Here is a 25,863-nt window from a genome sequence, read left to right as displayed (position 1 = left end):
ACATAAACTCCACCAGGGCAGGGGTTTTCATGGTTTTTTTCACTGCTGCATGTACTTAGGACGGTGTCTGGCATATAGTAGGTTCTCAATAAATATTTGTTGAGTGAATGAACAAATAAATTCCAGAGGTGGTTCAATTATGTCTACACAGAGAGGACTGGGTGCACAGGGGTCTTGGCTTGAGGCTATTCATATAGCAAGCTGTAGTTTGTACTTAAGAGTATGTGTTTATTGGGGATTGGGAGCAGATAGAGATTAAATGTGAGCACCAAAGGCCTTTAAGCCAGCCCTGGGGCTGCTTCTGCCTGGCCATGTGTGTGAGATTTGGGCTGTGAACAGTCCCAGCTGAGATGGGTGACTAGAACTTGGCCTGGCAGGGCTAGGCAGCCTGCATCTCCCTCCTGCCCTGCCTGAGGTTTTCTCTGGTACTCTCACCTCCCTGCACAGGATCACTCCCTCTGCACCAGGGCCCTGGCCCAGGATCTTCCTGGCTTCTCTCTCTTCCCTTGCCAGCCTAGGCCTCCCCACCAGGACCCAGGATTCCCATGAACACAACCAGTCAATTCGTGTCCCTCATTCATGGTGCCACCAGACTGCTCCATCCTGCACTGTGGGGCTGAGTAGAGCTGGAGGACATGACTCGGTTGAGTGCCTGAGGCCCTGCAGACCCTGTCACTGCCCCACTTGGCTGGGTCCCCAACCTTTTGTCTGTCCTAGGGCATCCTCCCTCCTCTGTCTTCTAAGCCTTGGCCCCATCTTTCTTGTCAGCCCCATACCCTCAACCCTACCAGCCCTCAACTCCTCCTTCAGAGCAGACAGCCTTTCAGAGGGACTGCCTTCAGCTTCCCACTGTCCCAGCTTCCCACTGTCCCACTTCTCTCCTCACCCATCCATAGCCCCGTGGGACCCCAGGTACCACCTCCTGCCCTCTCTTCAGCACCCTCCCCGTGCTGCATCTGCTGGTTCCTTCCCCTCAGCCCAAACACTTCCCACTCCCCAGTCTCTCTCTCATCTGAGCAAAATGTCTTCCTTGACCCCTCGTGCCTCTCCGTCTGTTCCTCTTCCTCCCTGCACAATCAAGCTTCTGGAAGAGTCGCCCACAAGCCCTGCCTCCCTGCACCCATTTCTCACACACTTACAGTCAGGCCCAGGGCAGAGCAAGGAGCCTTTGAGCCCAGCTCCGGGAAGAGCAGTGGGCACTCTGTCTTCTGGGTGAGGCTGGCAAGATGGAACCAAGGAGCGAGAAACTGTCTGAGCTCCATCCACAAGGAAATCTCCAAAGTGATTTTGAAAACACAGGCCTTGGGGAGAAAACAGGCCACTGAGCGTGACTGGGCTTGACGTCCCTGAGCACCACCCAGGGCTGGTGCAGGGCTAGGGGAGGAGAGCCACCTCTCTGGCTTCCAGGAAAGGGCCTGGACTCTGCCTGGAAGGTGGGAGGGATCAGGGCCAGCAGGGGCACCTCCAGGACATCTGTTTAGCGGGGGATTAGGGAGGTGACTGGTTGGGATGATACCTTTGCATAGCTTGTGACACTGGTTTGAGAAAACATCAATGGTTTCTGTCACAGAATAGGAGGGGTCATTGCTTACGGAGTAGGTGAAGGTTGGGGTACAGGGCTCCCCAGATTACTGCCCCTGGGGATACAAAATGTGAGGATTCACTCCTGGAACAGGTCTCTCCTCAGAGCTCCTCAGAAAACCCAGAGTTCTTCAAACCCCAGCCCATGGAATTAGATCCAAATGCCCAATCCCAGCATTTGTACCCCTCTGTCACCCATCACTGTTCCTGCTGCTAAGCTTGGCACCCAACAGACCTGGGGGTTCCCGTCCTGACTCTGCAACTTATGAGCTGTGACTTTACCTCTCTGAGCCTCCGAGTCCTTAATTTTAAATATTGTCAACAGTCACAGCATCACTGGGGGCTCAAATGAAATAATGGATCTAGATCACCTAGCCCAATACCTGGTGCACAGGAAGTATTTGCTCAGTGGGGCTTCTATTAGCACCCATAATTTTATCATAGACCAGCCAAACTAATGAGAATTGACTTCCCTTGCAACCTTTGCTCCCTTCCTCCCGCCCTCCCTCCTCCATACATTCATTCATTCATTCGCCATGCATTTACAAGGAGTCTTACAATGTGCAGGCACCTCTCTGGGCTCTGTCCTTTGAGGAGCACCCGTTAGTGGAAAAGACAGATGAAGACGTAGACCCATGGGTCTCTGGGATGACAAAGAAGACCTCTAACCCTGTCTGTGGTATCAAGCAAGGCTCCCTGGAGGAGGTGATTCTTTGGTGGAGTGTGGAAAGGAAAAGGCAGGTGCTCTAGGCAGAGAGACCTGCTGGAGATGTGGGACCTCAGAGTACCTGCAAGTGTTTGTGTTTGCAGGTGCTGAGGGGCCTTGCAGGAGGTAAGGCTGTGGGGTCATTAGGGCCAGGCCCAACAGGCCTCAAAATGCCAGGCTACACATGTGGCCTCTGCATTGAGGGTGCCAGCTGAAGAAAGTCCGCATTGGGAGACCCCTTTCTAAAGCAGGGCAGAGGCATGATCAAATTTGAGACTTAGAAGGTCCCTTGGGCTGCTAGTTGGAGGATGAATTGGTTGTGGTTAGATTCAGAGAAAATAGAGCCTCAAATGGGGTTGTGGCTGTGGGATGGGGAGGCTCCAGGGACCAGCCAGTGGTAGGCTCACATCAAGGATCTCAAATGGCAGGCTCACAGCAGTCTCCCCTGCCCCCTAACAAGCCCTGACAGCCAGAGTAGTGGAAAGACAGATGTCCCACACCAGCCCTCAGGTCACAGGTGGAAAGCTGAGGTCCAGAGCAGGCAAGAGGATGCTGTAGCCCTGCAGGGAGCCGGTGGGGAGCCTCCCATCTCTGTGTCCAGTCATCAAGCCTGCTGCTCCAGCCTGGCTCTCCTGTCCAGGGGCAGCAAAGGCATGGCTTTGGTAGCAGGGGACTTGGAGGAGTAGAAGGATGACTTACTCCAACTGCCAGACCCATGCAGGCCCTCCTCCATCAGACAGACTGGGGACGGGAGCCCTTAGAGCTTCCAGAGTTCTCTCCTCTCCTTTGCGCCCATTTTGCAGTGAGGGAAACTGAGGCCAAGAGAGGAGAGACATTTGGCTCCTGGGATAGCACAGTCATCTGGACATGGGATGTCAGCTGTGGGAGACAGAGTACCTGGTTCCCAGGCCTGGCCTTCCCCCTGGGCAGCTGGATTCACAGTTCCCGAGGACACTCAGCTGGTGAGGGGTGGAGTTCTAATGGCACCACTGTCTGGCTCCTGCCTGGCCCTTGTGCCCAGCACAGTTCCCAGGGGTCACTTCCCTTCCATCCTAGCCTGTGTCTGTAAGCCATGGCTGAGCAGAATAGAACAGGAAGGAACTGTGTGCCATCTGCTCCAGATCACTGTGGATGTGGGCTGGTCCCTTCTTGGATGGAGGAGCCTGGGCCCCACCCTGCCCAAGGGAGCCAGATGTCCTCAGCACAGCTCAGCTAGTCTGTGCCCCACTGGCTCTCCCAGGGTGGGCTTGGGTGGTGAAGCGCAACTATGGTTCTTGGAGCTTACAGACTTGACCTAGCACCCTGAGTGTCTGGTCTGTGCTTGACCTGGACTGTACCAGGGCATGAGGATGGGCTGAGGGAGCGGATGAGCTGATATAGCAGACATAGTTACTGGCCATTTAGAGTGGTCAGTGCCAAGAGCCCGCTGTCCTCTAATCCCACCTGAAGAGGCCAGATGGGCAGGACTTGCCATTTCTCTGGTGGAAAAACTGAGGTCCCACTTCATGTCAATCAACAAGCCCTGTTTGTGCTCCATTTTCACTTTTCAAACTCCTCTTCTCTCACCCCACGGCCCCTCCCCCAACCTAGACCACATCCTTCTCATGCTTTCTGGTTTTCCATCTCCAGGGCCAGTCTAGCCCCTTTCTGCGGCCAGATGGACCCTGGCTCAGCAAAAGTCTGACTTCATTGTTTCTCTTTCTACGCCCTCTCTATATCTTCCCAGTGCTTGAGGATAAAGGCAAACCCAGTCCCTGCTGACCTCTCCACTCTCAGCTCCCATTCCTGCCCCTTGCACGCGACCTGCTGGGCTCTGATTTACTTTCAGTTCCTGCTCTTCTTTTCCCCCTCGTCAGTGCTGTTTCCACCACTGGACTTCCCTCTCTCCACATCTGTGGCTGGCCAACTCCCATTGTAAACTCAGGGACAGGGGAGGCCCAGGTCCTGCCCACAGGTGCTCAGTGGGGACAAGGGACATCTACCTGAAGATTTATAACCCAAAGCCCCAGAGTCAGTGCCCCAGAGTCCTGCCAGAACACAGGCATGGAGGGATGGTTCCACAGGACAGAAGGCTCGGTGAGGAGGTGGCAGTGAAATGGTCAAGTGTATATAGAGGTAAAAGGCCTCTACATACACTTGAGAGGCCTGTTGAAGGATGGTGAACAGAGCTGGAGCTGCTCTGGATGTGCTTGAAAAGAGGCCCAAACTAATAATGATGATAATACAATTATTGAAGCCTTAGTGTGTGCCAGATGTGCATTGCCCCATTTAATCCTCATGAGGACCCCACAAGGTGGGACTGGTTATTATCTTCATTTTATACTTCTGGTGGGGAAACCAAGCCACAAAGATTAGCTCAAGGTAGCACAGGAAGAAAGAATGACTCCTGGGCTAGTCTGAACCCAGGCAGCCTGGTTCCAGAGTGCATATTCTTAGCCCCTACAACAGAGCAGGGCTGGGGTAGGAAGGATTTCAGGTGGCAGGGAAATCCAGCCCCTCTACTGCTCTGACCCAACCTGCCTGGGGCCCAGCTTGCCCTGGCCTTGCCCTTCCATCAGTCACATGGCCTCATAAATGCTGCGTCCTTTAGGAAATCTTCAGTGATCAAATAGAAGGATTCCTTCTACTTCTCCCAGGCCCCTCACAGGAAGCCTAAGGTAAGGGACACCCTTCTAAGCAGAGCTTCCCAACCCTGGCTGCCCATCAGATTCCTGGACTCTTTCTGGGGAGGAATGTTTGCCTGTCTGGCATCTCTTCCTGCTGGGAGACTCTCGCTCCATTCAGTGGCAATTTTCTTCATTCAAGGTGGTCACCAGACCCAGGATCCATCCAGACCCTTCACCAGTGATTGGTTCAGGGGCAACCAATTAGAGTTTGCCCCAGGAATTTTTGTGGAACCAGCATGAAAGGTTCTCACTCTTTTTCTCCTGGATTATTAGCTGTGCAGACCATGGAAGACTGGTGCTTCTGGAAGGAACTTGAGTGAGAATGTAGGAACCCAGTGGAAAGTCAGGAGAGAGATGTTCATGGCATCCTTGTAACTGCTGGATCTAGCCATGTCAGATCTAGGTCTACCTTGGGCTTTTTATTTATATAAACTGATATACATTTTCTTGCCCAAGCTAGTTGCATTTGTATCTTGCAACCAAAATACCCCTGACCACCCTGACACCAAAAGCATAGGCAAGAACAACAACAGCAAATTAAATAAGTTGAAATTTATCAAAATTTAAAACTATTGTACATCAAAGGACATTATCAACAGAGTTGGAAAGCAACCCACAGAATGGGAGCAAATATTTGCAAACCATATGTTTGATAAGGTATTAATATCTAGAATGTATAAAGAACTCCTACAAACTAAACAGCAAAAGAAACAACCCAATTCAAAAATCAGCAAAGGACTTAGACATTTTTCCAAAGAAGATATACAAATGGCCAATAAGCACATGAAAAGATGCTCAACATTACTAATCAATAGGGAATGCAAATTAAAACCATGAGATAACACTTCACACCCATTAGGATGGCTATTATAAAAAAAAAAAAAAAAGACCAACCTAGGAAATAAGTGTTGGTGAGGATGTGGAGAAACTGGAAACCTTTGCATTACTGTGGAAATGTAAAATGATGTGGCCTCTGTGAAAAATATTATGGCTGTTTATCAAAAAATAAGCATAAAATTACCATATGATCCAGCAATTCTACTCCTAGAATTCCAACCAAAAGAATTGAAGGCCAGGACTCAAACAGAAGTTTACACATCAATGTTCATAGCAGCATTATTCGCAATAGCCCAAAGGTAGAAACAAGCCAAACAGCTGTAGATGGATGAATAGATAAATAAAATACGATATATACATACAATAGATTATTATTCAGTCTTAAAAAATGAAATTCTGATACATACTACAACGTGGATGAAACTTGGAAACCTTATTCCAAGTACAACAAGCCAGTCAAAAAGGGACAATTACTGTGTGATTCCACTTATATAAGGTACCTAGAAAAGTCAAATTCGTCGAGACAGAAAGTAGAGTGGGAGTGGCCAGGGGATGAGAGGGTGGGAGAATGGGGAGTTATTATTTAATGGGCATAGAGTTTCAGTGGATGACTTTAAAAAGTCCTGGAGGGCTTGGCACGGTGGCTCATGCCTGTAATCCCAGCACTTTGGGAGGCCTAGACAGGCGGGCAGATCACCTGAGGTCAGGAGTTCGAGACCAGCCTGACCAACATGGTGAAACTCCGTCTCTATTAAAAATACAAAAATTAGCTGGCCGTGGTGGTGTGTGCCTGTAATCCCAGCTGAGGCAGAAGAATCACTTGAACCTGGGAGGCAGAGGTTGTGGTGAGCCGAGATCGCGCCACTGCACTTCAGCTTGGGTGACTGAGCAAGACACCATCTCAAATAAATAAATAAATAAATAAATAAATCAATAGTCCTGGAGATGGATGGTGGTGATGTGATGGCTGCACAACAATGTGCGTATACTTAATACCAGTGAATTGTACAATCAAAAAGGATTAAAATCATACATTTTGTTATGTATATTTTATCATAATAAAAGACAAACAAAATAACAATAAACAAACAAACAAACAAACAAAACTCAGCCTTGACCAGCACATCTACTGTATTGGGAGACAATTCTCCAAGGCCTACTCAGATTTCTGCATGTCTTGTGAGCAGAGACAGACTGCCTTTGTTCCAGACGATCTTTTCGAGGATACCTGTAGAGCAGACAGCCTTGGAAGATAAAGATAGAGATAGTGTCCCCTTCTGCAGCCAAAACCAGGTTTATTGACTGTCTGGTATAACAAATATAACAAATATGATGTCTTCCTCTGGGGCAAAGTTCAGGCAGGCTTGCTGCCCCTTATAAAAGATGCGGATTGCCTAAGCTCCAGGTTCCTTACCTTGTCATGCAAGCCATTGCATGTGCAGGTATTACCTGGCCCCCTTTGCATTGTCCCACAGGAATTGGGGAACAAAGTGCAAATGCTGATATTTGGGCTACTCCTATTGTTGTGAGGAACAAAGTTCTTTATCTTTAACCAGAAGTCTTGTGTCTTCTGCCAGCATCTATGAAACTGTAGCAGGCCAACTCACTGGCTTGGAAGTGTAGTCAAATCACAGGCCCTTCCCACTTTCTTCATACTTTTTGCATTGGAATCTCAGGTGGGAGAAAAAAAAAATCTGTATTTCTAGCTGGGCCCAGTAGCTCATGCCTGTAATCCCAGCACTTTGGGAGGCAGAGGTGGGTGGATCACTTGAGGTCAGGAGTTTGAGACTGGCCTGGCCAACATGGTGAGACTCTGTCTCTACCAAAAATACAAAAATTAGCCAGGTGTGGTGGCGCACATCTGTAATCCCAGCTACTTGGGAGGCTGAGGCAGGAGAATCGCTTGAACCTGGGAGGCAGATGTTGCGGTGAGCTGAGATTGAGCCACTGCACTTCAGCCTGGGCGACAGAGTGAAACTATGTCTCAAAAAAAAAAAAAATCGGTATTTCTGACATTATGATGCAGTGATGCAGTGGACCACCTTGGGTTTACAGGAATCTTGTCCTGGACCTAAGCCCCTGAAGAGTTGGTTTCCTCCTTTTGGAGGCTGCTTCTCCCTTTTCACTTCAGCTGCCAGGAAACTCACAGTGAAGTTTCCCTTTCACCTACCTGAGGGCCAACATTCATCTCAACCTTCTTTGTAGTTTCTATATTCTTGCTCCCGGATTTAAAAAAATTAAGATATAATTCACATACCATAAAATTCAGCCTTTCAAAGTGGACAATTCAGAGGTTTTTAGCATATTCATAAGATTGTGCAACCATCATCACTATCTAATTTCAGAACATTTTAATAACCATAGAAAGAAATCCTGTACCCAATAGCAGTTACTCCCCATTCCTTTTTTCCCCATCCCCCTGGAAACTACAAATCTCCTTTTTGTATTTATGAATTTGCCTTTTCTGGACATTTTATGCAAATTGAATCATACAATATGTAACATTTTGTGTCTGACTTATTTTACTTAGCGTGTCTTCAAGGTTCATCCATGTTGTAGCGTAAATAAAAATTTCATTTTTATGGCTGAATAATATTCCATCATATGGATAGGCCACATAATTGTTTGTTCATCCACTGATGGCATTTTGGGTTATTCCCACTTTTTGGCTATTATGAATAATGCTGTTGTGAACATTTATGTAGAAGTTTTTGTGTTTTAAATTTTCTTGCGTATACACCTTGGAATGGAACCAGGGGATCATATAGTAACTCTATGTTTAAACTTTTGAGGTGCTGCCTAACTGCCTCCAAAATGGCTATATATTTTTTCATTCTCACTAGCAGTGTATGAGAATTCCAATTTCTTCACATCCTCGGCAACACTTGTTATTGTCTGTCTTTTTCATTGTAGTCATTTTAATGGGTGTAAAGTGGTATCATATTGTGGTTTTGATTTGCGTTTCCCCAATTGCTCCTTTTCTTATGTTGTCATTCATATTTTACCATTTAATGGCATGCTCTGAGGCCTGACATCTTGTGGAACAAGTACCCCATGGAGTGGGAGAGTCATGAGTTTCGGGGACAGATAGTCCTAGGTTTGATCCCCTCTGCATCTACTAGTTATATGACCTCGAGCAAGTTATTTAACTGAGTCTCAGTTTCCCCACTTATTCTATGTAAGTTATAGTATTAACCGCTCTTGGTGTTGCTGTTATTATAAGATAAATCTATAATAAATCCCCTGAGTGGGCCTGGCACAAAGCAAGTCCTACATGAATCTCACCAATGAATCCAAGAGTCAGAAAGGGAGATTTCCAGCCTGGGAGGTTACCTAGGCTAGGGACTGTTTAGCTTTTAATCTATAACCTGCTTTACTCCAGCAACTTCTTACAACTGAGGCATTTCTGTGCCAAACATTAGCCTCTCTGTGCCTCTGTTTCCCCTCCCTGCTATGGAGTTGTGTCCTCCTCAGGAGCGTGGCAGGCCACAATGCGAAGGCATGAGGAATGAGACTGCACCATGCTTTCAAGTACTAGTGAATCTGCAGGACAGGTTCTGGCACTTCCAAGTCTGTCTCTCGCCTCAACCATCAGATTAGCCGCTGCCTGAGGGAATTTCTCCTCCCTCAGACAATGGGCATTCCTTCTCCTGTGCAGGTCTGTCTCTGTCATGCCCCTGTCCCTCAATAGAAGGGATAGGACACTCAGAAACTGTGGGCTGATTTGAAAGGCTGGTTCCCATCCCTCTGGCATGACAGAAACAAGGTTATCCCTCACTCTGAGTTGAGATCTGCCTCCTAGTACCACAGGACAGCCACCAGTCCGTCCCAGGCCATGAAAACCGGCACTGCCCTGGGAGTCAGGATGCCAGGCTCTGTCTCAGCTACTGCAGAGTTCATCTTCCTGGAGCTCAATACCCAGCCCCTGAGTTCCTAAGGGGAGAGCTGGACCCACTAGCCCCTGGGTCCCTGGAATCCACACAGGGCTGGGCACAGAAGCCACTGACCCAGCCTACGCCATATCCATAGACCAAATGACTGCGTCTTGTGCAGACCCTGCCCTCCCATGGAGCTATTAATGACAGGGCCAGCCCTGGGACATGGGAAGCAGCAAGATATCACCCCATGCCGTGGCATTGGCCCTAACTGGACAAGCCAACAGTCAGAGAGAGAGAGTCAGAGCCTGGGCTACCAGATTCCCACCCCAGCCGGAAATAGAAACCTATTTCAGAGACAAATGGGGAAATGGTCCCAAGGCAGGAGGGGGCAGGGTGGGCTGTTGCACCCAGCTTCCTGAGAGTCTCGACGGGCCTCGGGTCCTCTGCTGTAATGGGCACCTGTTGCCAGGCTCTGCCGACTCACTCTAACACTAAGGAACCAGGAAAGCTAGGTTCAGAGCTCTGGGTCTGAACACTGACAAATTATAGTCCCAGCTCCCACTTGGACAGGATCCTTTAATTTCTCTGAGCCTCAGCTTCCTCTGCTGCAAAATAGGAATAACAATAATCCTGACTGCTTTCTTTTTCTTTTCTTTTCTTTTCTTTTTTTTTTTTGAGATAGTCTCGCTCTTGTCACCCAGGCTGGAGTACAGTGGTATGATCTCAGCTCACTGCAACCTCCGCCTCCCGGGTTCAAATGATTCTCCTGCCTCAGCCTCCTGATGCTTTCATTTTTGTGTAAAACACTTGACACATTGTAGTTGCTCAGTCAATGACAGACCTTGCTATTATTGCTTAACTTTCTCTTTCAGCTCAATTTTGACGGAATGATTTATTCATGTTATTTCATTTATTTATTCATTCAGCCAAACAGCCAACACACACCTACTAGGTAAGCCACAACAGTTAATAAAGTTTTTGGAGTTAGGTAAGAATTGAAACCCTAGCACTGCCGCTAGTTGGTTGGATAACTCTGGGAGAGCCATTTCCCTTCAACAAGCCTCCATTTCCTTGCCTGTAAAATGGGAACAATAAATACCATCTCTGGAGGACATTGGGATGTTATAAAGAGTCAGTGGCACTTGAGGCTAGCAGTTTGAGACCAGCCTGGGCAACATAGCAAAACCCTATCTCTACAAAATATTTTTAAAAATTAGTTGAACATTGTGATACATGCCTGTAGTCCCAGCTACTTTTAGGTTGAGGCAAGAGGATTGCTTAAGCCCAGGAGTTCAAGGTTACAGTAAGCAATGACAGTGCCACTGTACTCCAACCTGGGTGACAGAGCAAGACCCTATCTTTAAAAAAAATAAAAATCCAAAAATAAAAAGAGTCAGCAGGACAGTGGTGTGAAAACAGCCAGTGCATAGCCACAGATGCAAAAACAGGTGGTGGATGGGCTGCGCAGAGGAGCCAGGCAAGCTTCTGGCAGAACAGGCCATGCTGGGAGCTCCCGGCAGTCAGGCCTCCAGAGACAGCCACAGGATAAGGCAAGGGCAGGAGAGAAGAGTTGGCAGGCTCAGAAACAATTGCCAGGTTTCTGGACCATGGCCCCCTCCCTTTCTGATAAACTGACAAACAGTGAGGAAATGCAAAAAAAGATTGTAAGAATTTTTGAAGAGTCCCAGCCACACAGGGAGTCGAGGGCAGTGCAGAGTTCCCCCCACCCAGCCAGTCATACACACACACATACACTGGAAGCTGGACGTTCTCACTCTCGCATACACACCCAGGGGCTTGGCACACACATAGATGCACCTTCTGGGGCACAACACTTTATAGTTTGCAAAGGGCCTTCTCATTTTTCATCTCATTGATACTGAGGGGTGGAGAGGTTCCCTGAATACGACCCATTCTAGAGCTGGCAAGAGATGAGAGTCCCAAATATCTTCAAGAGGCCGGGGCTGAACGCATGGGCTGGGCTGCCTGTTTTCTCTGTGTCAGTGTCAGCAGAGCTGAATGGCAATAGAAACTCCGGAAAAGTTTTAACCCAGCTCTCCCAGATAGGCCCTTTCACCCTTAACAAGTCATATCTGGACTCAGGGACTCATTTTTTTTTTTTCCAAACCACTCTCATGGGGCCAGCTCCAGGCTGTCTTAAGATTTAGCTGGAATGGCAGAGGTGAGAGGCTTCCCAAGGGCCTCCTCTGTGGACAATTATTTGGTCACTAATCCTTCCTACTCATTCCCTCAACCAAAGTTCCTGGGGAGCTCTGAGTGCAGGGCCCAGCCTCCTCCGTGAGGGCCCCTCTCCAGATACTACACTTAGCAGTGTTCACATATGCAGGGAGAGACCACGGTTGCCCCCATTTTAGAGAGTAAGAAATTGAGGCCCAGAGAGGAAAAGTATCCTTGCCAGCCATTTGCACTCCAACCCAGACCTTTGTGGCTCCGAATCCTGACTGAGCTATTCCACTTCTCCAGTAAGGCACAGTGCAGCACCAATGTGTCCGTCTCCTCCCCGCCCCCACTGACCCCGTCCTGCGGTGCCTCGTCCCTCCACGCTGTGCAGTCTGCAGGCTCCAGGCATAGCCAGGCGGAGGAAGGAGGAGGACCCCAGTGCTTGCCCTACTGCCACTCTTGCCTGTGATGAGCCTCGGTGGCTGCAAGTGGACTGCAGTTACTCAGGAAGCTCCTAGGGGAGCTAAGGGGCGCAAGCCCTTCCAGGCATGGACCCAGAAAACTCACCCAAGAGTTAGCAAGTGCCCCGCTTGCAGTCTGTGAAGTGCTGGAGCAAATTCCCACTCGTGGAGCAGCCCCTGCTGCCAGTCAGTTCTGTGCCTCAAACTGTCGCGTGCAATGTTCTGGCAGAAGTCTGAAGAGGCAGCAGATGAGGAAACCGAGAGACCTGGGGAGAGGAAGTAACTTGCCACAGCACAGAGCTGGCAAGCAGCAGGGCCAGGACTCGAATGCCGAGAACCCTGAAGCTCAAGTCCTTTACACCAATGCTGACTCAGCCTCTACCCAGCTGCCCGCAAGTCACTTCATTCACCCTCTGTTTGCTCACTCAAACAAGCAGCATCACCAATTTAGCCCAAGGGACTGTTGGGAGGATGGAGTGAGATAACATTTCAGGACAAGGGCCTGGCACAGGGAAGGCACACATTGGGTGGCTGTTTTTTCTCCTCCTCCCCATTCTCACCCCAGCCCTCTCCTGGCTCCTCTGGAGTCTGGAGATGGCCCTGCTTCTGCTCATTGCTGCCGCAGGAAACCATTCACCTGGTTTTCTCAGCAGTGCCTGGAAAGTCCGTTAAGAGAGGCTGAGACCCTGAGATTAACAGCTCTGTTATCTGTGGCTCCAACCCTATGGATCCAGACAACTCCCACCCAGGGATGAGGATGGCACTGAGGGAAGAGAGAGACCCTCTCATATTGTTTTATATTGTTTTATACTCGGAAAAGGAAAGAGAAGTGAAACTAAAGGCAGGTAGCCCGGCGCCTAAGAACCAGACCCGAAACCAAGGAACCAGACCCAAAACCAGGCCTGGGCCTGCCTGACCTAAGCCTGGTAGTTAAAATTCGACCCCTGACCTAGCAGCTGTTGTTATCTATAGATTCCAGACGTTGTATGGAAGGACATTGTGAAACCTCCCGTTCTGTTCTGTTTCACTCTGACCACCGGTGCTCGCAGCCCCTGTCATGTACCCCCTCGCTTGTTCAATCAATCACGACCCTCTCACGTGGACCCCCTTAGAGTTGTGAGCCCTTAAAAGGGACAGAAGTTGAGCACCTGACGAGCTCAGATTTTAAGACGCTAGCCTGCCGATGCTCCCAGCTGATTAAAGCCACTCCCTTCACTATCTTGGTGTCTGAAGGGTTTTGTCCACGGCTCGTCCTGCTACAGCACTGAATATGGAGGGTGATGCCCGGGGAAAGGCTGACCCCAGGCGACCCTCCCCTCCCCAGCTCCAATCCATCCTTGAGCTTGGGCTTGATGAGGAGAAGGCAGCCAGGGCGGCTCTACCTGGGCCCATGGTGGGCCCTCCCCATCTGTAAGATGACTCTCCAGCTTGCTCCTCCTCCTCTTCTTTGTTACAGGTACTTATTGGGCATCTACTCTGTTCGGGTAATGTTCAAGGCACTTGAGGTCAAAAAACAAAGTCCCGCCCTTGAGACACCTGTAGTCTAGCAGGGGAGATTAGTTTCTTTTGGTTAATGAGTAAATATATAGCAGGCCAGATAGTGATAAGAGCAGCGGTAGAGAAACATAAAGGAGGGTAAGGGGCAGAGAGCTAGGGGGCTGCAGCCTCGGACAGGTGGACAGGCCCCATCTGGATTTGCCAGATCACCTTCTCCCAGCCACCTAGCCTGGAGGAGACCCTCCCCCAGGCCCCAAGCCCCCACTCTGTGCCAGGCCCTGCCTCGGTGGATCTCAGCAGCAGGCCAGTGCCAAGACTGGAACTCCCTGGGCACAGGCAGCAACTCAGGGTCACCAGGGCTTTGGCAGGGAGCATCCCGAGCTTGTGCCCCACTCCTGGCCCTGGGGAAGCTCTCTGCTTCCTCTGTGGTCCAGAGAGGGAGCACATCCCTCAACCAATCCCCAATCCCAATATCCCAGTAGGCGAGAGGGCGCTGGACCCAGAGAGGGTCGGGGCTTGCCTGGGTCACACAGCAAGGCAGAGCTCCCTCTCCTGCCCTCTCTTGGCATGTCCTCAAAGGTAGGTTCAGGGGTGAGCCTCCCAGCACAGTGCTGGCCTGTGAGGAGCTGGCTGTGCCCCCCGTCAGCTCCTGGTAAAGGAGTGTGAGGTGTTTCTGTGGCAGGCTCACCTGGTAGAGCCAGCCTGCCCCACCCTCTAGGCTCTGACAGCCAAATTCTCCTACCCCAAGCCCCAGGAAGCTGAAAGCATTTTCCTTGCAACCCCAGCTCATGAGAGTTTTGGTCAACCCTGCCTCAGCTTGCTGTGTGACCTCAGGCAGTCCCATCCCTCTCTGGCCTCAGCTCCCTCTTCTGCCAAATAGAGGAAGTGAAGGCACTTACATATCAGGAGTATCATGAAGAATGAGCAAGACACTGACAGGAAGGCAGTTTGCAAATTTTTAGACACTATCCAGATGACAGGCAAGCAGAAAACTCGTCTGAAAACCAGCCCCTCATCCTGTGGGGCCCTGAGGTAGCCCCAGAGCAGGTCCTTGATCCTTGATGGGAAATAAGCACAAATTCCACAGAACCAGTTCTTCCGAAAAGACAAAGCCACCTCTGCTCCCAGCCAGCTGACAGGAAGGGCCCCTCCTCTGTCCTTGTGGTAAGAAGGTGTGGGGGGGGAGAGACGGGAAAGAGACAAGGCTGGGAGGCCTGGGAAAGCTTGTTCCGGGAGGCAGAAGCATAGCCCTGAGGTAGCCTTGAGAGCCACCAACCTCAGTCAGGCCCCCAGGCTGGGGGAGGACGTGAATGCTGGTTGCACAGTGTCTACCTGGGGGCTTGTCAGCCATGTGTACCTGTGCTGGAAGATGCACGTGAATTCACAAGGCACGGGTGTTTGGAATTGTGACCAAGTGTTTGTGTGTGTGTGTTTCTGTGAGTGGCTCTGGAGTGTGTACACCTGTTCACACACCTGTTTGCCCAGGCCCGGGCCTCTGCATGTGCTCCACACACATGCCACTCCTGGGGAGCCCCGCAAACCCCTAGTCCACAGGCCTTGTTTTCCCAGGCTCCGAAATACTTATCATAATCTCAAACTGTCCCAGATGCCACGGGAGATTTGTGGGGTTCCCAGGCTCTTGATTTTCCCCAGGAGTAAAAGCAGTTACATAAGATGAGGAGGAAGCCTTAGGGGATAACTTTCAGGCACAGGCTCTCCCAGCTCAGCCCAGGGTATAGGCTCCTCACGGGGAAGGGAGAAGTGCCCAAGGTTGAAGCCCCTCAGATCCTATGTTGCCTGTGGGCACTGACCCCTCCACAGCCACCCTCCTGCACTCAGTCACCAGCAGGAAGCCCTGGGTCCTTTACAAAAAATCAGGTGCTTTACAGTTTACACTCCACGTGCCCTTGCTGGGTGATGCTCACCACTAGCTGGCCGGGCTGACCTTGGCGTCCTACCCCAAGAGGCCCTGCCCCCAGGCAGCCACTGCTAGCTCAGTCCTAGTGTCTTCCTTCCTGGCTCTGGGCTGGGCTCACAGTTCAGTACTGGCTACTCCCTTGGGTGGGTCTCACCCCTTCTTGAACCTTGATTTTCTCAGCTGTGGAATGGAGCTGTTCCGATCCACATGAGTCAAGGGCTGAGAAGGGTCTCTGTAGCTTGTAATGAGGCCCCTGGCAGGCAGGAATGGTCTTGTGAACATCCCTGGCCACCACCCATTGGCCCCTTGCTGCTCCCAGGAGTCAGGAGGGAAAACACTACCTTCAGCCCTCTTGACTGAAACAGGAGGCTGCCTAGCCCTGGTCCGTAGGAGATGTTGTCCCTCTGGGATTCAGATCAGATCCTAAAGAGTTGGCCCACTTCAAGCTTGCAGGAAGCATGGTTCGTGGTCTCCTTGGACAGGAGGAGACCGGACATCTTTTTTTTTTTCCAGACAGGGTCTCACTCTGTCACCCAGACTGGAGTGCAGTGGTGCAAACACACAGCTCACTACAGCCTTGACCTCCTGGGCTCAAATGATCCTCTTTATCCTCCCAAGTAGTTAGCACTACAGGCATAAGCTACTACGCCTGGCTAAATTTGAATTTTTTTGTAGAGACAGGGCCTTTCTAGTTTGCACAGGCTGGTATCGAACTCCTGGTCTCAATCGATCCTCCTCCCTCAGCCTCCCAAAGTTTTGGGATTACAAATGTAAGCCACCGCATCTGGCCAGAGCTAGGCCTTCTTGCTGAGCCACAGAGGTTTTCCCTCTCTGCAACCTGAGCCCCTCATTCTGTCTAGAGTCTGGGGTCTGCTGTTTGCCATCCATCATAGGAAAGCACAGAGAGGCCACAGAGACCTAACAGAGTTGTAAGGAGCACATGCCCGTGGGTGCAATTCTGCACTGGTGCATTCACAGCACAACCAGCCCCGGACACAGCTCCACATAATTCACGCAGGTTCACACATACATATGTACACGTGCCCTGGCACCTGCCACACTTGGAAACACACCACCCACGGCAGGCATGCAGGCACCATCACATGCATGCACCCACTTCCAGCCAGCATACATAGGGCTCTAGCTTAGCTCAGCAGCAAGTTGCATGTGAAGAGCTTTCAGAACCAGGAAAGAGATGGGAGAGGAAGAGCTGAGTCCTTGGATGCCCAAGCCCTTCTTTTGCCCCTCCCAGAGAAGCTAACAGGTTTCCCCAAGAACACAGATGGTTTGTCTGGCTCACCCTCTTCAGCCATCCCACATAAGTCCTGGTCAGAATACTCACAGAAAGTAGGCAAAGATTTCTATGGGAGGATTGTCCCCAACTTGCTCAGTCAGCTACCAGTCCTGCTTGTCACCAGCTCAAGGCAAGGTTTCAAGCTAATCACTGTGAATTTTGGAGCTCTCCACCCCCCAGCCTATGCTGAGTTCAGACATGGCTGTGCATCAACGATGCTGCTCCTGCTGGCTCCAGAGGAGTCTTTTCTACAACCGGAGGTCTCTCAGAGAGAACGAGCTTTGCCTTTGAGGTCTATTCAGCCCTATTTCTTGTTCTCTCTCTCCTTCCTCTTGATGGCCTTGCAAGGTGCCCAGTGACTCCACAATTCCCTCATCCTGAGGGGTGCCTACAATCCAAGATCTGAACCTTTCTCTGCTCTAGAGCCACCATCCCCTGAGAGCTGTGAGGTACTTCCAGCACCTCTGCTGCTCTGATGAGGAGGGGCCTCTGGGTTCACTGTCATCCACCCCAGAGAGCATATGGCCATTTTACCAGGCACCTGCCTCCACTCCAGGCTGGCTTAGGCAGGGAAGAGACCTTTTCTGGGGCTTCTCACATGATTCTGCTGAAGTAACCTCTTCCTTGGGAGTTTATAAGTTTGCAAGAGTCAGACTGCCAAAGCCAGGGCCAGAATCCTCCAACACTGGAGCCAGAATTGGGGAATGTTACAGCTTTGAAGTGTAGAAAGTTGGAGTTTGAATTGTAGACTTCTAGAATGTTTGAGTAATTATAGACTCTTAGGGCTAGTGGTGTGGAATTACAAACAATTATAGCCAGAATTGGGGATTAAAGGAAATCAGGGCCAGAAGTGACGACAGCATCACTTGGTCCCATCTCCCTGACAGCTAAGAAGAGAGCTGGCCTTATTACTCAGCAAGTCAGGGCTAGGCCAGGCCTCCTTCTCCCCAGGAGGGCTCTGTCCAGACCTTCCAGAGAAGCTCTCAGGGCCTCTGGGGCAGCAGTACTCCCTGTTAGGGGACAGTGGGGACAGTGGCTTGCCTCTGCCGTGCCCAAGCTTGCACTGGCCCATCATGGCACCCCGTCACCATGAGATATATTTAGGTGCCCTCCCCAGATGTTTCCACAGCTCCCAACACTGCCTTTTATGTCCCCTTGTCCTCCAAGGCCTCCGGGCAACTCCTCTAAACTGACTCAATGAAGTCAACAGGAACAGAGGCACTTGCTCTGCCAATGCAAACGTTTTAGCCCCAGAAACAAGGCTGAGCCTGGGGGGGGCGGGGGGGGGCTCCTGGTCCATTTCTGCTTGCAGCTCAGTGCTGACCTCACAGCCTCCCTTTCAGCACTCAGGGCCTGTCTTGGTCCAGGGACCAAATATTCCTGATCCTGTACTGGACTTTCCTCATTCCAGGCAGAGGGCACCCCAGGCCCCTGCCCCTGCCAGTTCCCAAACACACACATACACAGGGCCAGCATTTTTCGGTTCCTCCAGGGTTTGTCAGGACTGAGAAGCCTCCATCCAAGCCCATGGCTGCCCCTGCATTTCTCCCCCAACCTCTCTCCCACGCTCCATCCCAGGCTTTGACAGAGACCTGCATTGTCCTCTCCCAGAATGCATCTTCCCAGGAAGCAGGTGGTCACTGAGAATTCAACAAGGATTCGGTCTGGGAATGGGAAAGGATCCCCCAGACATACTCAAATAGGGACTCTCTGATTCCTACCCACACAGCTTATTGGAATCATTGGCTCTGTGAAAACTGAGAGTTCCTGGGGTGGGCAGGGACCCAGTTGTGTGGGGGTCGCCATTACTATCATCATAGTTTTGTCACCAGCTGTTAGGATTTCTACGTATCAGAGATTGTGCCACCCACTTAATGTCCAGGTACTCAGTCAGTCCTAAAAATAACCTATGAGGCAAATACTATCCACATCTACATTTTACGAAGGAAGAAACTGAGACACAGTGAGGTTTTGCCCAAAGTTCTGCAGATAAAGTGCCAGAGCCCTTTTGAAGCCTCTCTAATATTTCTGCATTTGTTTAAATCAAATTTGAACCAAGCTTGGATGACACAACTACCTAACTGTCTCAGGAGGCAGTCTGCTAGGGGAACCCCCTTCTTCATGGTCCCCAGGGTCCTGCAGCCTCTTCCTGCCCAGGAAGTGGAGAAGAGGCAAGAACTTCATTGATGGTCAGGGTTCCTCCTCAGAAGCCCAGCTCTCCTGCCCCTGCCCTACGAGTGACCAAAACAACTCCCCCCCACCCTGCCCTGCAGCATACACCACATACCCAACATCACCGCCTCACTCCTGCTGAGTCCAAGTCCTTGCATCTCAGTTTGGGAGACAGGCAGGGGATTCCCACCACAAGATATACCCAGCTTACCTCCAAGACTTGAGCCAACTCATTGGATGGTAATTTATCAGAACAGTATTTTTACATTAAAACAAACACAGAAATATTATAGAAGAATGCAAAATCCACAGGAATTTTGGAAGATAAAAAAATGAGATTTCGGAGCAGCTTCTCTTGTGTGTGCATGTGTTTGTATGTGTGAGAGGGTGAGCCTGGGACTTGTCATACTTTCTCCACCCAGATCCGGGTGAGCTTTCACTCTCCCAAGCCCTCCTGGGCACTGGGTGGAAAAGGCAGAGCCACCACGGAAAACCATCTGTGAGTGTCACCCCTGCACAAATGTGCCCCACCTTCCATCACCCGGCTCAACACACCACAGGGGCCATGGATGTGCCACACAAAACACACACCTCACAATTCACACAACGCACACCCAGTTCACCACCCTGCCACGGCTCCCGCCACAGAGTGTACATGCGCCGTGGACCCCTGTGTTGCCCCAGCATAGTCACTGAGAGCTATAGAGAATTGCAATGCACACTTCTTGCAGGCAGACACACACCATGATCCATGGGTCTCACCTTGCACATACCGCACACTAACCGCTTACAACCCATTAACCCATTGCTCACAGTAATTTTTTTTTTTTTTTTTTTTTAGACGGAGTCTTGCTCTGTCGCCCAGGCTGGAGTGCAGATCGCGCTCACAGTAATCATTTACACATTGCCCACACTACACACATATGCAGGGACTCACCCCCGGCACCCGCCCTGACTGGCCGCGACCCTGGAGTGGGCAGGCCTCCCTGTATCCCCGCGCCCCGGCACCCCTTGCCCCTCTGTCCCTGCCCGCGCACGCCCTTACCTGCGCCGCGCGGCACCAGCCGGTCCGGCCCAGATGTCACTCGCCCAGGCGCCGCTGGGAGGCGAACCCGTCAAACGAGGGGACCGTGGAGACGGCGGCAGCAGCTCCGGCCCCAGCGTCCCTGGGACCCAGTGGAGCCAGAACAAAGCGGCAGGGAGGGGCTGTGGCCAAACGGCCTCGGCACCGCTGGAGTCCCGCCCAGAGGCCCGCCCCCGTGGGATGAGGGGGAGGTGATGTCTGGAAGAGGCTGCAGGCCTCTGGGGACCGCTCCTGGGCTGGAACCTGGGACCGGTGGACTCCAGTCCAGAATCCTTCACGACTTTACCCTTCCCTGGCCTCAGTTTCCCTCTTTGTGTTGATATGTGTGTTGGGGGGGCTGGGTATCAAATGGTGATTTCTTCCATCTTTCCAGCTCTGACATTCCACAGTTCTGGGATAGTGGGGAGGAGGGAGGAATAATTTTAATTATTATTTCCTTGAGCACCTACTATGTGCCAAGCACTGTGCTAAGGTGTTTTAATGCATACCTCATTTAATCCTCATAGCAATTCCGGAGGTATTATTACTCCTATTTTACAGGTGCGGAAACTGAGGCACAGAAATGAAGTGGCTTGTTCAAGGTCACACAGCTGGTAAGTGGCAGACCTGAGATTTGAAGCCAGGTGGTCTGACTCCAGAGCCCAAGTACCCCTGAAGCGTGGGTTTATAACACTTTCCACACCATACCCTGCTTCCTCCTCTTCACAACAATCCCAGGAGCTTGGTGTTACCAGTCTATTTTACAGGTGAGGAAACTGAGGCAGGGAGATTAGCTTGCTCCGGGTCACCCAGCTAGTGGGACATCACACTAAAGATGGGAGTGGGGATGGGAGTGATGCTCGGAATGGTGTCACGACAGTGCCTGGTACACAGTTGGCGTCTCACCAATGTCAGTGTTCCTCCTGACTGTCACTCTCCTTCCCTTTTTCCCTTTTATCGCCTAAAATCTGGCTGGTGGACAGGGACCTCTGATTCCCTCATCTCTGAAACCTCCCGGATCTGCTGTCCCCAGATGCAAACCAGCTCCTCCTCTCAGCCTCCATTGTGGTTTTTTATTCAACAATTACTGTGCCAGGTTGTGTGCTAGGCACTGAGGGTGCACTGGAACAACATTCCAGACAGTGCAGGCCTTGTGGAGTTGGTAATCTAGTGGGAAACACGGACATCAAACAAATAGTTACACAAATTTCATACATAGTTGCCTATTGTGTTAACTGCTAAGAAGGAAAAGTCAAGAACTGGATGAAAGACTATCATGGGGAAAGAGGCCATCTAATTTAAACTGAGAGATCTGGGAAGGCTTCCCAGAGGAAGAGACATTTAAGCTGAACCAGGAGAAGGAGTTAGACTTAGCCAGGTGAAGGTAAGGGGAAGAGAATCCTAGGCAGAAAGTACACTGAGACCCCAAGACAGGAAAGGTCTTCCCTTCACTGTCAATGTTCTTGAGAGAGGTGACAATTCTTGGACTCTTCTCTGCAGTGCCCTGCCCACCTATCTGGTCTCAGCTCCTGTAGCAACAACAAGACGGCCCTGCCAAGTATCCAGTGACCTCCATGTCTCTGAAGCAATGCACACATCTTAGTCACTCCCCCAGACACTTTCAAAATTCCCCACGTGGGCTGTACAGCTCCCTTCCTGGTTCTTCCCCCACTTCACACTCTTCCCTAGGTAGCTCTGTCTCTGTCCTCCCCAGGGTTCTGTCCCACCCTCTTCTTGCTCACTCTGCACGTTCTCCCTGGGGAAGGCACTCATTCTCCTTATTCTCCTTTTATTCAGCAAATGTTGGATTTCTACTATCCAGGCCAGGATTAAGGAACAAGTTTTTAAACAACAACAGCAAAAACAAAGAAAATTGTAAAGGAAAATGTTAATAAGCTCAGAGTAATAAAAAGGTTATGTTTGTACAAAAACACTAAAAAAGGAAAAAAGCAAGAAGACAGACTACAGACTGGAGATTATTGCAATGCATGTAACAAAGGATTATTATCCAGTATATAAAAATAACTCCTACACGTCAATAGGAAAAAGCTAAACAACCTAAGAGAAAAATGATTGAAAGACATGAACAGGCATTTCACAGAAAAGAAAGCAATTATGGCCAATACACATAAGAAAATATGTTCAACCTCACTATCAACCAGGGAAATCTAAATTAAAACCAAATGAAATGATACCATTTCATGCATATCTGATTATCAAACTTTTTAAAGTTTGATAATTGGTTTGGTTGAAACCAATTCCATTCCTCCATTGCCCTAGACACATTTCTACATGTGGCCAGAGGGTACCCTACTGGACAGCAGATATAGGATATTTCCGTCATCACAGGAAGTTCTAAAGCATTTAAAACACTGACTACTTCATTATCTAACACTGAATGTGCTGCGTTTTCTCACATACAGAAGTGCTCCTGATTCTGCTGATTCTGCTCAATTAAAACAAAATTGGCTTGGTTTTAACCAATAATTGGTTATTCAGCAAACGTTGAAACCAATTATTTGGTTGAAACCAAATGAACTTTGTTTGAATTGACAGGAATTTTTACATATTGCTGGGAACACAACCAAGTTGAAGAACAATCTGTCAATATCTAGTAAAAGTGAAAATGCATAGTTTAAAACTGAACCATTCCACTTCAAGGCATATAATCAGGAGAAACCCCTGCACATGTATAAAGATGTACATCACAGCACTGTATCTTTTTATTTTTATTTATTTATTATTATTTTTTTGAGATGGAGTCTCACTCTGTTGCCCAGGCTGGAGTGCAATGGTATGATCTCGGCTCACTGCAACCTCCGCCTCCCGGGTTCAAGCGATTCTCCTGCCTCAGCCTCCCAAGTAGCTGGGATTACAGGCACCCACCACCACGCTGGCTAATCTTTGTATTTTTAGTAGAGACGGGGTTTCGCCATGTTGGCCAGGCTAGTCTCAAACTCCTGACCTCAGGCAATCCACCCGCTTCGGCCTCCTGAAGTGCTGAGATTACAGGTGTTAGCCACCATGCCGGCCTCTTCCCTTCATTATTAAGTATAGTTGTCTTCTAAGAAAGTGGTAAGGCCTGAGAAGAAAGTAGTTGAGCCTGAAAGACCTAGAAAAGCCTATTTATTATTAGAAGAAAATGTGGAAGTGACAAAGCTCATTGGGAGGGCTGGACAGTGAAAGATGTAAGCTTGGCTTATGTGAGAGATGTTAGACTCATCCTCACCCACCATGTGTGGGAGCGCTTCTGTGAGTGAGAAAATGCAGCACATTCAGTGTTAGATAATGAAGTAGTCAGTGTTTTAAATGCTTTAGAACTTTCTGTGATGATGGAAATATCCTATATCTGCTGTCCAGTAGGGTAGCCTCTGGCCACATGTAGAAATGTGTCTAGGGCAACGGAGGAATGGAATTTTTAACTCCACATTAATTTACGTTTAAATGTAAATAGCCTTGTGTGACTAACAGATATCATATTTGATGGTGTATTTTATACTATGCAGAAATTGTTGCTGAGTGTTAATAGTTTTAAAAAATTTTAATGGCATTGGGGAAAATTAGAGTCTTAAGATGAGCTGGTGACACATTTTTCCTTTTTAAATTTCTGGGAATATAAGCTTTCACTATTCACAAATTTGTTATCAGAAATAAATTATATATTTTTTTGTCGGAGTCTCGCTCTGTCACCAGGCTGGAGTGCAGTGGCACAATCTCGGCTCACTGCAACCTCTGCCTCCCAGATTCAAGCAATTCTCCTGCCTCAGCCTCCCAAGTAGCTGGAACTACAGGCACGTGCCACCATGCTCAGCTAATTTTTGTATTTTTAGTAGAGATGGGGTTTCACCATGTTGGCCAGGCTGGTCTTGAACTCCTGACCTCGTGATCCACCTGCCTTGGACTCCCAAAGTGCTGGGATTACAGGAATGAATTATATTCTAAAAGTGACTGTATGTTCCTAAATGGAATACTGTACAGCAGACAAAAAATAAACTTGAGCAACACACATAAAGAAGGCTAAAATCACACAAGCATAATGTGACCAAAAAAGAAATATATAGGATACACACAGTATTAGACTATGCACATAAAGTTTTAAAACATGCAAAATAATACAATAATGTAGAAACCATACAAAGGCATGTGTAAGAATGACCACCAGGGTAGAGGTCACCTTTGAGGAAAAGGAAGGGGTGAGATTGTGTGGAATCTATGCTACTTTCTATTTCCCTCCTGACTCCCCAACTCCCTAGCACACTCTGCAAAGACAAAGAGGATGGGCAGGGCCAGCACACAGAGGAGGCACCTCCCCTCCAAAGCCTTCTCTGGCCCCCTCCCTGCCAGTCAGGGCTGAGGCCTCCTCTGGGCTCCCAAGTCCGAGTGTTGGCCTTTGTAACACCCTGATCACTCTGGCCTGGTGTTGTTTTTCTTCACACCTCTCCTCCACCAGCCAAGGAGCTTTCCAGGGCATAATTCTTTGGAGATTTAAAGTCATCAACATCACTTGTTTATTCTCTGACACCTGCTATGTGCGTAGGCCCGGGGAAGAAAAAAGATGAGTTGTTCATGGCTAGTGTCCTTCAGAAATGCCCAGTGTGGAGGAGAACAGACCAGAACCTGGTGGGCACTGGGCCAGAGAGGCATGAAGATACATAGGAACTCTGAAGGACCCCCAGCCCGCCCAGCCCTAGAGCAGGGAGAACAGGGGTGGTTAAGGCACAAGTTGTGTCTTAGGCTGTGTTCAAGAACAACTAGGGTTGTTTGGGTAAAGTAGGAGGAAGATGTTCCTGTTTACAAGAGGGGACAGCTTGTGAAGACCAGGAGGTGGGGTTGATCATGGCCAACTCTGAGAACCTCAAGAAGTTCAGTCCTACTGGAGAGTCCAGTGGAAGAGGGGAGTGGGATAAGACAGCTGTAGAGAGGGCAGGGACCAGTCCTTTCAGGGTCTTGATGCCAGGCTGGGAAGCTTGGTTTATCCTGAGGGCACTGGGAACCATGGAAGGGTTTAAGCAGGGTGGGAGCTGGGGAGATGCCCAGAGTTGTGTTTTAGAAAGCTGACTTATGCTGGCTGCTGTGCAGAGGCAGTGGGTCGGTGAGGAGGCTGGGCCAGTAGTCCAGGCAGGTGGCCAGGGCAGTGGGGATGGAGGAGGGGTGATATATGGGAGAAGATTGGAAGGTGGATTTGAGAACTTTTTTTTTTGAGATGGGGGTCTGGTTCTGTTGCCCAGGCTGGAGTGCAGTGTCACAATCTCTGCTCACTGCAACCTCTGCCTCCCGGGCTCCGGTGATCCTCCCACCTCAGCCTCCCGAGAAGTAGCTGGGACTACAGATGCATGCCACCATGCCTGGCTAATTTTTTTTTTCTTTTTTTTGGTAGAGATAGGCTTTTGCCATGTTGCCCAGGCTGGTCTTGAACTCCTGGGCTCAAGTGATCCTCCCACCTTAGCTTCCCAGAGTGGTGGCATTACAGGCGTGAGACACCACACCTGGCCTTGAGGGCTTTTTAAGGAGGTAGAATCAGCAGAATCAGGCAGATTGGATGCGAATGTGAGGGAAAGAGAGTGGATTCTCAGTTTGGGTTCCTTCAGAAGCTGATCCTGAGGCAAACA

General features: G+C 49.7%; 1 protein-coding gene across 1 annotated transcript in view; it reads right to left on the bottom strand.

The window, feature by feature from the left end:
• P2RY6 (pyrimidinergic receptor P2Y6) overlaps positions 1 to 20,380 on the bottom strand; it is a gene marked incomplete at its 5' end in the record, with an annotated part of 33,309 nt that extends 12,929 nt beyond the window's left edge. The window contains 1 exon segment of the mRNA NM_001133266.1: positions 20,237 to 20,380.
• Between the last annotated feature and the right edge of the window lie 5,483 nt (positions 20,381 to 25,863).

Source organism: Pongo abelii, chromosome 9, assembly GCF_028885655.2.
Source record: "Pongo abelii isolate AG06213 chromosome 9, NHGRI_mPonAbe1-v2.0_pri, whole genome shotgun sequence".
NCBI lineage: Eukaryota > Metazoa > Chordata > Mammalia > Primates > Hominidae > Pongo > Pongo abelii.
The sequence above is the reverse complement of the archived record's forward strand: the minus strand, read 5'-3'. Positions and strand labels throughout refer to the sequence as shown.